At 37.4% G+C, this 14970-nt stretch overlaps 1 long non-coding RNA gene across 1 annotated transcript in view; it reads right to left on the reverse strand.

The window, feature by feature from the left end:
* The window catches only part of LOC150085582 (uncharacterized), a 115364-nt gene that overhangs the window by 14654 nt on the left and 85740 nt on the right, over nucleotides 1-14970 (reverse strand). The window contains exon 3 of the long non-coding RNA XR_016546995.1: nucleotides 3868-3900. This is a non-coding gene — a long non-coding RNA (uncharacterized LOC150085582). The remainder of the gene's footprint in view (nucleotides 1-3867; nucleotides 3901-14970) is intronic.

Genomic DNA, 14970 nt, shown 5'->3' on the forward strand with positions numbered 1-14970 from the left:
CTTCTAATCGAAGAAATCGATTAGAAAGTAGTAACACAGGCATAACAGGCAAAGTAGTAACAAATTGGGAGGAAGAGACGTAACACAAAAACTGACAAGGCTCTTCACAAAGTGCATTATAAAAGGTGTGACGCCTAAGCAGTGGAATAATGCAATCATAGTTTTGCTGCATAAGAAAGGAGATAAATCAGAAATTGGAAATTATAGAGCAATTAGCTTGTTATCCTACATCTACAAGTTGTTCACAAGGGTCATTACAAAAAGATTAGAAAGAATATTTGATGAGAATCAACCAAAAGATTAGTGAATGGAACAAAGGATTGCTCTTACGAAGAAAGGCTTAAGTTTTGCAAATTACAGGGTCTGGAGACTAGGCACCGGCGAGGTTTTTTTTTTTTTTTTTTGGTAGTTGTTGGCGCATAGGCTTCTGTGGCCATAATGCCCCTCCCAAGGTTTTTGTAGTACTTTGGTCCAAGCCCGAGGCGGGAATCGAATCCGCGACCTTTGGGTTGCCAGGCAGGCACTTTACCCACCCGGCTAGCCCGGTCGGCTACCGGCAAGGTGATCTGATAGAGGTGTATAAAGCCTTGAATGGTTTGAGCATGCTCAATGGTGATGGGATTCTTCCTCTTGCTCAGAATCACCTGAGAGGGCATAAATTCAAATTGAGGAAAGACAGATGTAGGATAGATGTGCGGAGATTTGCCTTGAGCCAGCGGGTAGTTGGCTGGTGGAACAGACTTCCATACCTTGTTGTGGAAGTTGATAGCCTAAATAAATTTAAGGCTCAGCTGGACAGGTATTTCGAACGAACGGAGGGGTGAAATGGAAGTGTTTTTTTTTTTTTTTTTTTTTTTGCCTGATGCCACATAAGCTTGCTTTCTTGCATCATATGCCTCTACTAATGCTAAAGAAAGAACAAGCTGGCTTTAGGACAGGATTCTCAACTATGGATCACCTTCACGTAATGTCACAGCTAATGGAGAAAGCAAATGAATATAAAACACCATTATGCCTGGCATTTGTGGATTATGAAAAGGCATTTGACTCCATACAGCATAAGGCAATGTTTTGGGCACTGGAAAGACAAGGCATAGATACCCCATATATTATGATTTTGAAGAAAATGTATGAGAACACTACCTCCTTTATTAGACTAGACAAAGACAGTAGGAAATTTAAAATCAAGAAAGGAGTTTGACAAGGAGACACAATATCTCCGAAGCTGTTTACTGCTGCCCTTGAGGAAGCTTTCAGAAGATTAGACTGGTCGCAGAAAGGAGTCAATGTGAATGGAGAGTACCTAAACCATTTAGATTTGCAGATGACATTGTGGTCATAGGCCACGATTCCAAAGAATTAGAGTAAAATCTTAATCAGTTATGAACAGTTAGTAAGGATTTTGGACTAAAGATGAATATGACTAAAACAAAAGTAATGATGAACAAGTATGCCACAGAAATGGACATATTGATTGAAGGAGCAGTAATTGAAAAGGTGGAGTCGTATACTTATCTGGGACAAATTATTAACTGTAATAAAGATAAATGGCTGGAAATCAAGAGAAGAATAAATTTTGAATGGATAGCATTCAGGAAATATAGTCACATACTGAAGAGCAATATCCCAGTTTGTCTGAAACTTAAAATAATGAACCAATGTATACTCCCCACCATGACTTATGAAAGTGAAACTTGGGCTCTCACCAAAAGAATGGAAGGGAAGCTGAGAACTACACAGCGAAGTATGGAACAAATTATATTGGGAATCAGACTGTTAGATAAGAAGAGAAACACATGGATTAGGCAGCAAACTCAAGTAAAGGATATTCTTATCAAAACTAAAGAACTAAAATGGGCTTGGGCAGGACACATTTTGAAAACATGATGACAGATGGACTAAAAAAATAACAGAATGGTACAAAGAGGAGCTAGAAGAAAACCTGGAAGACAATGCCGGAGATGGATAGATGAAATTCATGAGTTTGTGGGTAGTAAATGGATAGCCATTGCACAAAACAGAAGGAACTGAAAAGTTGCTGGAGAGGCCTTTATCCTACATTGGATTGAAAATGGCTGATGATGATGAACACAGGCATTGTAATATTAGCCTTACAGGAGGAAGAAGAACCAGTGGATGTACACAGAGACATGGATAATTTATTGAAATGAGCAGTACAGGAGGACGCAGAACAGGAGAATTTAAATGGGGAAAAAAAAGTGAGTTAAAAAATTAGGAAAAGGAATGAGATATAAAGGAGGATGTAAATAGGGAATAGGAAATGTTAGAGAATTGGTAAAGGATACTTTCAGGAAAAAAGTAAGTCAATATTATAGATAAAATGAGTAATAATAGGAGTAATATTCATGGTGTGGCTTATATCAGAGGGAGAAAAAAAGGGTAAGTTGGATGCAACAAACCTTAATCAGTAAAAATGCATGTTGTAAACAGTATTTTGTGCAAAAGCAATGCTATTTTAGAAATTAAGCTGATGTTTTTACATGAGATGGATTTTAGTTCTTTACAGGATATTATTATCATTAGCCATATGGTGCAAGGAAGCCTTAGGCTTATGCTGCACCAGCCAAAAAAAAAAATTCAAAAATTACCCTGAGAGAGAGAAGTAAAAAGGAATCACCAAGAAAGAGAAGAATGATGATATCCAGCTCAGGACCCTGGGTTTGCCAAACCCATACTCACCAGATGTGAGCCCCTGGGGTTAAATATATATCATTTTAATTGGCGATTCAAGTATACATCCAATTAAAGTTTTGGTACCCATAGAGTGAGGGAGGGAGTAGAAACTGTGGTGCTGGCTCTGCTGGCTGGAAATTTTTGTAATTTTCAAAGGGATGTGGAAGGCCAAATAGCAAATGATTGGTGTCCAAGGGATGTTTCATTAATGTGCACGCACCTACTGATATGATGAAATGAGTAGTGTTTTGGAAATTTAAACAATTTTTAGATTAGAATATTTAAATTCTTAAAATAGGTGGTAACCAGACACAGGAACAGGAAGATTTCTCTAAATTAAAAGATGTATGAGCTGAGTGGAATTTAATAGACATCTATAGGTTGAATAATCCACTGAAACATGGAGCTACATGGTTTCGAGGGGAACAGAGAACACAAATTGGCAGGGTATATATAACACATGATTAGGTCAGAAAATGAAAGAAGCAGTTCATGTGCAAACAATTACACATGGTGTAATTATAGATCATTGATTGGTAAAGTTAACTTTAAACTTTTTTTAATCCTATTGAATGTGGATTGGAAACATGGTGACTAAATGTTATATTATTATAAACTGAGCATTGAAAGGTAGAGGAGCTCTGACTGTATACAGTTTGCGAAATGCAACAGAAATTACTTGGAAAGTATGGGCTGTATTATAAACATTATGGATATTTTTAAAAGACAGAGAAGAAGAACTGCACAAGAGGGGATGCAAAACTTAAAATACAATGTAAACAGAATCTGTTATTACAATTTACATTTCTAGAATTTAAAGAATTTGCAATTTAAAGATGAGCAGGGTATTAAACCATCTCAGGGAGTAACCTAATGAGTTAATTCATGACGTTAATAATATTATCTTTAACTTCACTTCATTAAGGTATTGTCATAAACTTTGGCTCTGGTAAGGCATTTCTTTATTGATCTTCAAAGTCATTTTTTTTTCTTCTCCTTTTGTTTCCTAGCCGCACTCAGCTCTGGCCCCTGGAGCAGCTGAAGACAGGATGATACACCATTGCTTACTCAAAGATTATGGTTTTCTTAACAGATTCGTTGATAACTGAATATCCTTCAAGCAAATACACAGTTTGATACTTTACTGTAAGTAAGGAAAAAAATTCAACTTACCCCAAAGCAGCAGATAAAAATTTTTGGCCATCCCTGTAAAAAGAAACAATTTTGTAACTTCACATTTATTTTAAGTTAATTTCAATTAAAATACATGAGTAATGAAATAGAACAAAGTTCTATATACAGAAATTTGTTAATGATGAACTAGATGTGAGCCATCCAGATCATCTGCCCCACAGAAATATTGGGGTTATCAATTGACAGCAGAAAAGTTTTATTACGTTCAAAAATGCAGAAAAGATTTCTACTTTTCCAATTTGATAGAGATGTAACTCTGACACTACTCCTCTGCTGGGGAAGTGGATGAATTGAAATGTACAATTCAAACACATTTCAATTTCAATTTAGGCCGCATTTGTACAGTAGGCCACTATATCATAGTTGGCAGCACATTAAGTGGTTACACCACTCTTGAAAAAGCATTGAGGCACATGTCAATTTCCCTCTCCCATTATTGCCACTCACATGAACAGTGTATCAGTTCCCTTTGGCCTCTACAATGCACTTCACTTGCCTGAATAGGCTTTCCACTAATGAACAATAGACCATAGCAGTCCATTCCTCCTACAGAACAGTGACCACTTTGAGCTACCAATGTGGGAGGTGTTAGTCTGACCCCCCCCCCTTACACCAATGTTTCAGTTCATCCCATATTAAAATAGGCATCAGTATGGCTATTCACATAACCACCAAAGGTCCTAAACCAAGGGTGTAGAGCCGAATCCTTCATATTGTACAGCCCATGGCCATGTAGGCAGCTCTAAATGTCATGTCCCCCTCTCCTTGAGCTTGTAACTAGAATATTATGAAAAATAATATTCTAGTTACATAGTTTCACAGTGATTTTTAAAAATATCAATTTTTGGTGTTTTCTGTATTACTTTCTAGAATATTTTATGTACCTTCCTTAATATTTAACAATATTACAAACAGGTAATGGGTAGTAGCAAAGTGGTTATAATCATTGTCCTTCTGCAGTGAGTAGAAAAGGCCACAGTTCAAATCCCATCAATGATGAAAGGAATTTTATGGACTTTTTTTTTCGCATGGATTTGTTAGGTCTCAGGTGAGTGTCACATGGTTTTTCTCTCAAAAACTTGAATTTGTTATCTAGCAAAACATCAAACCATTCAAAGAATACATATAATTACAAACACAACACACTTGTACTGCAGAGGGAGTCCCAGGATTCCAGCAGATTCACTGTTGTGAAAACCTGTTATTTGGGGCAAGCAAGAGTAAGAAACTCGGGGAAAAAAAAAAAAAAGGTATAACCAAAACAATAAAATACAAAATAACATTTTTTTTTTAATTAGAAATAAATCAGGTATAAACCTAAAAACCAAAGTAATGAGAAGTTAATATTACATGTTTAATTGTAAATAATTCCAACATGGGCAACAATGTTATTTCTTTGGTTTTAACGTTCTACACTTTATAGTAGCAACATTATAGATGGTGATACTGTGATTTATAATTAAAATTTGAAAAGGGTAATTTAAAACTCAAATGATTGAAATTTTGAATTAACTTCTCATTACTTTGGTTTTTAAATTTATACTTGCTTTTTTTCTTAATTAAAAAATGTTCAAATTTCCCTGTGTGTATACTATATCTATGGCTACTATTGACAATCAATTTAATCACCATTTCTACCAATATAGCTTGACAACTTTATTATCCTCAGTTTCATTCTCTCTCTTTTCTTCCCAATTCTATTCAATGTTGATATTAAATATGTACCTTAAATTATTATGTTTATGCATAATAGTTATTAAGACAAAGTAAATGTTGATACTTTGATTAACACTGAATGGTGTCAAGATCCAACTGGGTATTTCACAATGCTGTTAAAGAAAATTTTTCTATTATCTATATTGATGGCTACCTTAAACTGTTTTTTTTTTTCTTTCATTCTATCTAACTAAATTTCATTTACTGAATTTTTTTTCTTTCAGTTGTCCTCAGCCTGACACAAATTGGTTCTGTGGTTCCTTCCGTTTTGAGCAGTAAACCTTTGGACCCCTGCAATCTGGTATACTTTCATTCTTTGAGTGTACTTTTGACAGGCTCTATTGTCAGATCCATCTTTTCAGGATTTCTCTGGTCTAGCCACAGAACTTTTATTTCTGTGATATAAGATAAATTATGCAGGATACCTGTGTCATCTTGTTTATATTTATTGTACTCTTTCACAGCTCTTTATTTCACTTGCTATCTGACTTTCCTCTAACTTAAACTGCCCTCTAAGGTTGTTTTTCCCACAGCCACACCACCAAACTAATTACTGAAAAAATGCTTGTATCTGACCTAATTTCTTAAGGTATTTCCATTCAAACAGTGCATTTTCATGAAATATAATACTAATTTCTTGATTTCACCCCAAATTTGCATATTATTCTATTCTTTTTTTATATATATATAATTTCTTATTTTATTTCAGAAGAGTGAACTCTTATACAAGTTTTCCTTCTGGCTTCCTGATTTTTCTCATCAGGAACCACAGCCTCTGAGCCCAGTCCAATGGTGGAATGATTTAGGAGTTATTCAAAAGTATACCTTTATTTAACAAGGCCTTGTGGTTCCTGATGAGATGAGCGGACCCACAGAAATGCAACTGGGTTTCTGTACCTTTTTAGTAGATTTATGTTTGGATCATTTACTTTCAGGAGGTTTTATTCATAAATCCATTGTATGTGCTTCTGGGAGGAAAACCACCAAATTTTTCCAGGCAATGCTGTCATCATTGACTGTTTGCATTTTTTTTTTTTTTTTTTTTTTAAATGAAAACCCTAAACACGAGAGATGTTAGAACCTATGCACTTAGTACCGTGCATGGGTTGGAGGTTGAGATGAAAGAAGAGAATGAGAGCATAGGTATTGGAACCAGAAATAGCTCGAGAGCTTGCAGATTTGTTCTTCAGAACATAATACCGTCAGTAGAGATAGGGAAGTCTGTATTCATCCGCTCTTTAAAATTGTAATGCTTGGATGGGATGAATGCTTCCATCTGGCATGCTCCTGAGCCATTTCCGGTTGCCATGCATGTGTGGAGGATAATTCCCATGCTCCTACAGTAGCACATGCCATGAGCCGTGATTTTGCTGATGTTATTTAAGGTTGTGCTGTGACAGTAAAGCTCCACTGTTGATAAAGGAGGTGGTTGCCTTTGAAAGCTACGGTGTTTTTTTATTGCCCTTAAACTTATAATATTTTGCATATATTTTAATTTTATGTATTTTAATTCTACTTTAATTCTATCTGTATTTTTATTGCTTTTAACTCTATGGTTGTCAGCATATTTGATTTTTATTTTTACATAAAATTTTATCCTGTTTTATTTTAATAAAGTTTTCATCATATATGACTGGTGTATTCCATTGCAGTCAGTATGAGATACACATTCTACACATAAGTGATAGCATACTACTTCCTTTGTGACTGACCTTTGTGTATAGACATATTGACTAAAAGTCATGTAGCTATAAAAACCTGCAAAGTGTTTCTTCCACATTCAGTTGTTTTCTGGTGCAGTTGTGCTAACTAGCATCTGCTTCTAACATGATTTTCACGTTCTGTGTCTTTAAAAATGGCACCCTACATTAGCATAAACAATCCAAATATGTTCTGTTACACTAGCAGTAACTATATTGTGGAAAACAAAGGCAGGATATAACATTGTCTGCAAAAAATTTATATGCTCAACATTTTAGAATCAAATTAGGTGACCAAGATAAAAGTTGGCTCCCCATATAAACTGTGCTATACATGCATGGATGGTTTGTGATTGCAAAAATGCAGTAAAAAGAAAACCATGACATTTGGTTTTAAAATATCATGACTACTACTTTTGTTCTACAAATGTGGCAGGTTATAACATGAATCCCAGATTAACGTAATTTGGGATTACTGCTACCCATATGCAGTACCTTGCATTTGTCAATGTTAAACTGCCATTTCTCAGCCCATTGACCCAATTTTCCTCGATCTTGTTGCAGTAACTCACCTTCCAACTCTTCTAAAAATGTAGTAAAAAGAAAATCTGAAAACTTAGATTAAGCCTGATATATCTTCAATATCATTAATAAATACAGAAAACAACGAGCCCAGCACTGAACACGGAAGAGACTCCACTAATAACATTAGTCCATGAAGAGCAGTGTCCACTGATAACCACTCTGTCTTCTCCCACTCAACCATCCCTTTTATCGATAACAGTACCTTACCCTTAATGCCACACTGCTCAACGTGTATAATAGTATTTTAGGATGAACAGTAGAAATCCGAGTATATGATAACAAAATCATATACTTTTTTTGCATTATTTTTTGCATCCAGTAATTTTATTATTGCATCACAGTATATAATTAGATTGGTCAGAGAAGACCGTCCTAAAATAATAAAACCCATGCTGTGACTGCAGTATCATTGCATTCTATCTAGATGGTAGTCCTGCATTACTTCCTAATCCAGTGAATCCATTATATTCCCTGGCACAGAAGTTAAGCTAATAGATTTGTAATTACTCATATCATCGACAGCAAGATTCCCTTTGTGAATTGGGGATACATTTGCGCACCTCATCTCCCCTGAATCCAAGGATTCTCTCATAATTATGGCTAAAGTTCCTTACCTCCTTTTCTGCTTCCAATATAATGGGATAGATCCCATCCACCCCAAGCACCACCTTTATGTTTGGCTTCAACAATTTCTCTTTTAGTTTCCTTTCAGTTATCACAAAATTATTTAGCTGCCTATTACAGTTTGGTAAACATCTCACATCACCTTCTTAAAAAATTTCTCATGTATGGATGTAGATGAAGAAAACCTATCCAGTTTGTCAGCAACCTAAGCAGGGTCATCTATAGTTAAAACATTGACAGAAGTGGCCCAATGTGATCCAATCCCCTTCCCATTACTGTTAATATTAAGCATTGAAGTCTCTGTTGCTGTTCTTCAGCATTAGTGGATACACGTGATGAAATAAAAGCTAGAGTATACAGCATCAGCCAAAAAAAAAAAAAAAAAAAAAAACCCTTCCCGTTTTACCCATCCATTCACTCCAAAAATTTGTCTAGCTCAGCTTTGAATTTATTTAAGCTGTCAACTTCCGCAATAACAGATGGAAGTTTCTTCCAGCAATAAACAACCCACTGGCGAAAGGCAAATTTCCACCCAATGTATTCTACAACTGTCTTTCCTCAATTTGAATTTATGGCCCCTCAGGTGTGCAATCTGAGCAAGATGTTGTTGTTGTTATTTGGTTTTTAGGAGCATTAGTAACTAAGGCCATATTGCTCTGGGGATATGCGGTGGTCATTCCCTGACCTTTCCGCATCCTCCGTATTTGGTGGTCACGGGCTCGAACCCCGGTCTAATCAAGAAGCGCGTGCTACGCACTGCTGAGCAAGAAGAAGAATCCCATCAGCAATTGAGCTTGTTCAAACCATTCATGGCCTTCTACGCCTCAATCGGATCACCTTGCAGATGCCTCATCTCCAGACTCTGCAATTTGCAGACCTTAAGCCTTTCTTGGTAACAGCAACCCTCTATTCCACTCGCTAATCTTGTTGCCCTTCTCTGTACTCATTCCAGCAACTCTACATCTTTCCTAAAATGAGCCCTCCAGACCTGTATGCAGTACTCAAGGTGTAGCCTGACCAATGCCTTATACAAAGGGATAAACACCTCCTTATCCTTGCTAGTAAAATTCCTATATTGACTAGACCCTATGAGCTACTCTTGCAGCCTTTATGCACTGCTCAGAAAACCATATCTGACTGCACAATTACCCCCAGGTCTTTTTCATTCTCCACTACCTGAGGGTAGTACCACAGTGTTGGTATGTTAATCTGGGGTTACTGTTATTCATATGTAGCACTTTGCACTTGTCAATGTTAAACTTCAGTTGCTATCTCTCAGACCATCTGCTCAACTTTTCCAGACCCTGTTGCAGTAGCATACTGTCATTAACAAACCTACCAACCTTTGGATCGTCTGCAAACTTGGACATTAAGCCTGGTATACCTTCATCAATATCATTGATAAATACAGAAAATAGCAATGGGCCTAACAAGGACCCCTGGGGGACACCACTAATAACATTAGTCCACGAAGAGCAGTGTCCATTGATTACCACTCTGTCTTCTCCCATTCAACCATCCTTTTATCCATTGCAGCAAGTTGTCCTCAATGCCATACTGCTCCAACTTGTACAGTAGTCTTCCATGTGCAACAGTATCAAAAGCTTCCCTGAAATCCAAGTATATGATATCAAAATTATTTTTTGCATACAGCTCCTTTGTGACCACATCATAGTATCCAATCGAATTGGAATTGGTCAGACAAGACTTTTCCTTAACAAACCCATGCTGTGTCTGAACTATAACTGCAGTCTTGTCTAGACGATCCTGCAGTGCTTCTTTAACCAGTGACTCCATTATTTTTTCCAGAACAGAAGTTAAACTAACAAGCCTGCAATAACTCAATTCATCTTTCAATCCCCCTTTGTGAATTGGGGATACATTTGCACTTCTACAGTCCAGTGGGGACCTCCCCTGAATCCAAGGATGCCCTCATAATCATGGCTAAATGCCTGCTTCCTTCCTCTACTGCCTCCTTTAATATAGAATTTCCATTTAGAATTTTCTGTTGGTAACATTATCAGTTGGTCCCACTGCATAGAATTTAAAAATTGTCTGAGATCCCTGTTTTACCATGACAAAGGCAAAAGCATTTTACTCTGCCCTTGATGGTAGTTGCATGTTTAGTTGTTTGTTATTTGGTTTTTAGGAGCATTAGCAACTAAGACCATATTGCTCCGGGATATGCGGTGGTCATTCCCTGACCTTTCGGCATCCTCCGTATTTGGTGGTGACGGGCTCGAATCCCGGTCTAATCAAGAAGCGTATGCTACACACTGCTGCTCCTTCCCACCTGGCTACGGAGGTGCCATTGCATGTTTAAGTAAATCCCACATGAATACACTGTGATCATTGCCGCCCAATGATTCTTTTATCTTCAGATTCTTAACATGTGAAAATCACTGCTGATAATCAGATAAAGAATACTGCACTCTCTGTCTCTCTCTTGTTGGCTCTCTAACATACTGCAGTCATCGAGTAAATCCACAAAAGTCTTGCTAGAGTGTGTGAGTGACCAACCCATATAGTTCAGTCAACATCTGGAAAGCTAAAATCCTCCATTATAAGACATTCTGATTTACTAGCCCACTCCATTTCTCAGTATAGTCGTTTGGTATACTCGTCACCATCCTTAGACCAAAAGCACATGCCTTCTCTTAAGCATTTTCCTAATGCTTATGTTAATCAAACTTACTCAACATTGCACTGGCCACCCATGTCAACTGGATGCACTCTGGGCTGCTGCAAGTGAGTATGCAAAGTAGGCATCACTTACAGGAAACAGTTCAGGAAGGCACCAAATTTTGTTTTGACATATCTTCCTGATTGGTTAACATTTATCTGTACGCAATATTTAGAGCAGCAAAATTTATTTCATCTACTAGTAACACATAGGGTCACAATGCCTCTGGATGCACTGTCTTAGATTTAATATGCCTCTTAACTAAGAGCATAACCCCCCCCCCTCTCTAGTCCTATCTTTTCTTCCTTTATACACTGTACTCCCCATATTCAAATTCAGCATCACTTATGTCTGAGATGACATGTCTCAGATACCCCAGGGACTCACATCTGGTGAGTATGGGCTTGGCACACCCAGGATCCTGAGCTGGATATCATCATTCTTCTCTGTCTTGGTGATTCCCTTCTGCTTCTGACTCTCTCCCCCCCCTCCCGGGGTAAAAAAAAAAAAAAAATTGGCAGGCACAGCAAAAGCCTCAGGCTTCTTTGCACCATATGGCTAATAATAATAATAATAAAATCCCTGCAATGTCTGCATTTGATGACTTAATCAATACTTTAAATTCTCAAATTTATTTATAATGCTCCTAGCATTGTAAATAAATACATGATGTATACATGCATCTGTTCTTACTCTTATTTACCATAATACAGCCCATGTATTTACTTGTTCTGTGACATCCACAGCAGGGCTTCAAAATACCAACACTATGGTTTTCAGGCTACTGCATGTCCAATAGAAGACTGTAGTCAATCAATTAGTCTGTGTATCTCCCCCCCCACCCCAAGATAGCAGTTTTCTGACCTATCACTGCCTCGATAGCATCAGCAAATATTCTTGCACCCATTCTATTTAAGTGCATCCCATCCCTGTAAAAATTGTCTCTCCTCTTAACAAGCACAGACCACACTGAGAAAAATTCTATCCCATTCTATCCCTTCCACATTTTTTCCAGGACTGAACTGATTAACAAGGTTCTCAATATGTACTCCCTCCCATCATGTCAGGGCAGAATTTCAGACACTTTCAAATTCAATCCTAACTCATGACTTTTTTCTCAACATTGTCCTGTACATATTAAGTATGTCCTCAGATCTACTACTCTTAATATCATAATTACATAAGTCTTTATTGTTTTTCTCTGCATTCTTTTCCAAAGATTTCTCATAATCTGCCTTGGCTTGCCTAACCTCTTTGGTGACTTGATTGCAGAGTAGTTGATATCTACTGCAGGCTTCTGTATCACCCGATAATTTACATACATCTCATGCATTTTTATTCTCTGCCACATCTCAATTAGTCCATCTGAAATCCATTTAGGTCCAAGCCTTGAATAGTATTTCTTAGTTGGTATGAAAAGCCTAATAGTTTCCATGATTACTTCCCTGTACACCTCCCATTTAGAATTTGCTGTTGGTAACATCATCAGTTAGTCCCACTGCACAGAATTTAAAAACTGTCTGAGACCACTGCAGTCACCCTTATGAAAACAAAAGCCTTTCTCTTTACCCTTGACAGTAGTTATGTCTAAGTTAATCCTATGTCAGTACACTGTTATCACTGCCACTTAGTGTTTCCTATATCTGGATATTTGTAATGTATGAAGGATCAAACCATATAATAAATATTCTTGATCTGATAATCAGATCAAGAATATTAACTTTTCTTGTTGCCTATCTAACATGCTGCTATACAAAACATTCATCTTATATATTTAAAATTTCTACCACTACTCTCAATTTAGTTTTCTCAGTGCTTATGTCACACCAAGCTGACTCAGAGCATTGGTCACTCACACCATCTGGATACACTGCCTTAGATTTTATGTGCTTCTTAACCAAGAGCAAAGTTGATGAATTTGAAGTACTAGTTAAGTCAACAAATCCAGTCATAGAAGGGATGACAGAAACAGGATGCCACTTGGACATAAGTGATGCAGAATTTGAATGTAGTGAGTACAGGCAGGACCAGGAGGGGGGGAAAAGAGATTATCTTTCTTGGTTAATATATTAAAGCTGGCTTAACTGCAGAACCTTGCATATGGCATACATCTCTTTGAGAATCTTTACAGTCTTCTCGGATAGTTTCCTTTGGCACCAAACACTAAAAAAATGTTCCTCCGCCTCGAGAGATTTCTCCTGACTCAAATGTCTGACATTGAAAACCTTAAAACTTTAGTGACGCAGCAAGAAAAGGAACTGGATGTGATAAATAATTCTGACATGATATACTTAGATTTCAGAAAAGCACCATTTTTGACACTATTCCACATAAGACTGCTGCTATACAAATTTGAGCAGGGGGGGGGTAAGTTTCTGCTATGGATACAGTTCTTCAGGGTTCAGTGCTAAGCCCACTGTTGCTTTCAAAATTTCTTAATGATATTCATAAAGGCATATCAGACTTAATATCCAAGTTAGTGGATGACACGAAAGTTGGCAAGATGATGTAAAAACATTAACACCATCTGCCTGATGGTAATAATGTTTTTTCCAATGCCACTGTCATCTAAGAGTGACTATAGCATTCAACTGTACTGCCTACTTAGACCCCAGACAGCAACTTCTTTTGGAGAGTGAACTACTGTCCACTCCCAAATTGTAACAAAGGCCTTCTTTGCCTTTTATAATTACACCACCAAGCTGTACAAGCTGAGAAGGAATCTCTTTGCAATCCTCCCATAACCTCCATAACATAATATCTACTACAAGCAGACACATGACAAACTCCAAAGGTGAAAGTTTCCAGCCTGGCAACATTCAACATGATCTTGACTCCTGCTGAACTGATTATTCCAGGTAGAATATTTTGATGATAACAGCCTCCCCCTATCCAGATGTCTTGTGACATCTGGCAAAAACTAGAACCCCAGAATTTAATGAATAGATAGACCACTCGTCAAGTGGGTGGCCTCCACCCTGCTAATCTCATTCCAGGTAAGATGTCTACTCTGGCTGGCAAGCCAAGCAGGATGAAATACTGATGCAGAATCACCTTAGTGATTCTGCATCAGTATTTCATCAGGATAAGATCTCCTTCAACAGGGAGACCCACCACATGCTAACCCCTTTGGGATAAGATTTTCTGGCCTGGAAAGATGTCCCCAAGGTGAGCAACCTTGGGGACATCTCTCCTCTTCTGCTTTTGTCTTTCATTCCCCCTCCTTCCACTGTCTCCACTCTTCCCTTCATTTGGATCTCCCTCCTAGATCTGACAGGGGGTGGCCCATCAAGCATTCCTATCTACTCCTGGCCTAGCTTCTGCCATGGATGGATGCTACAAGAGGCCTTCCTTGGTGATAGAATGGCCAGAAAAACAACACAAACAACAAATTGATCTGTCACCTCTTCACTTTGGAGTATCCTGTTTATTGTGATAGATTTATCTCTCATAGATAGATAATCTCTTTATGCTCACTGTTCGTCTTCCTGACCAGTGCAAGCTGTTTGTCCATTTATTTATGTTTTCAGTATTTTAAATTTTTCATAATTATCTTATTATTTCATGACATATCTTTTAATTTCAGTTAGTCCCTGATTTCTGGCATAACAGGTTTTATGCACCTTTCATTTGTAACTCCTAGGGTATGGTAGGTCTACATTAAATAAGAATCATTTATTTATTTAAATGTCATGCAGATGCTAAGGTTGAAATAAGGTTGTTTGCATTGTTCCAACATCAATTCAAATGAACTGCTTGTTATTTGTTATTTGG

Source organism: Mastigoproctus giganteus, chromosome 5 (genome assembly GCF_048544385.1).
Source record: "Mastigoproctus giganteus isolate SK-2022 chromosome 5, ASM4854438v1, whole genome shotgun sequence".
NCBI lineage: Eukaryota > Metazoa > Arthropoda > Arachnida > Uropygi > Thelyphonidae > Mastigoproctus > Mastigoproctus giganteus.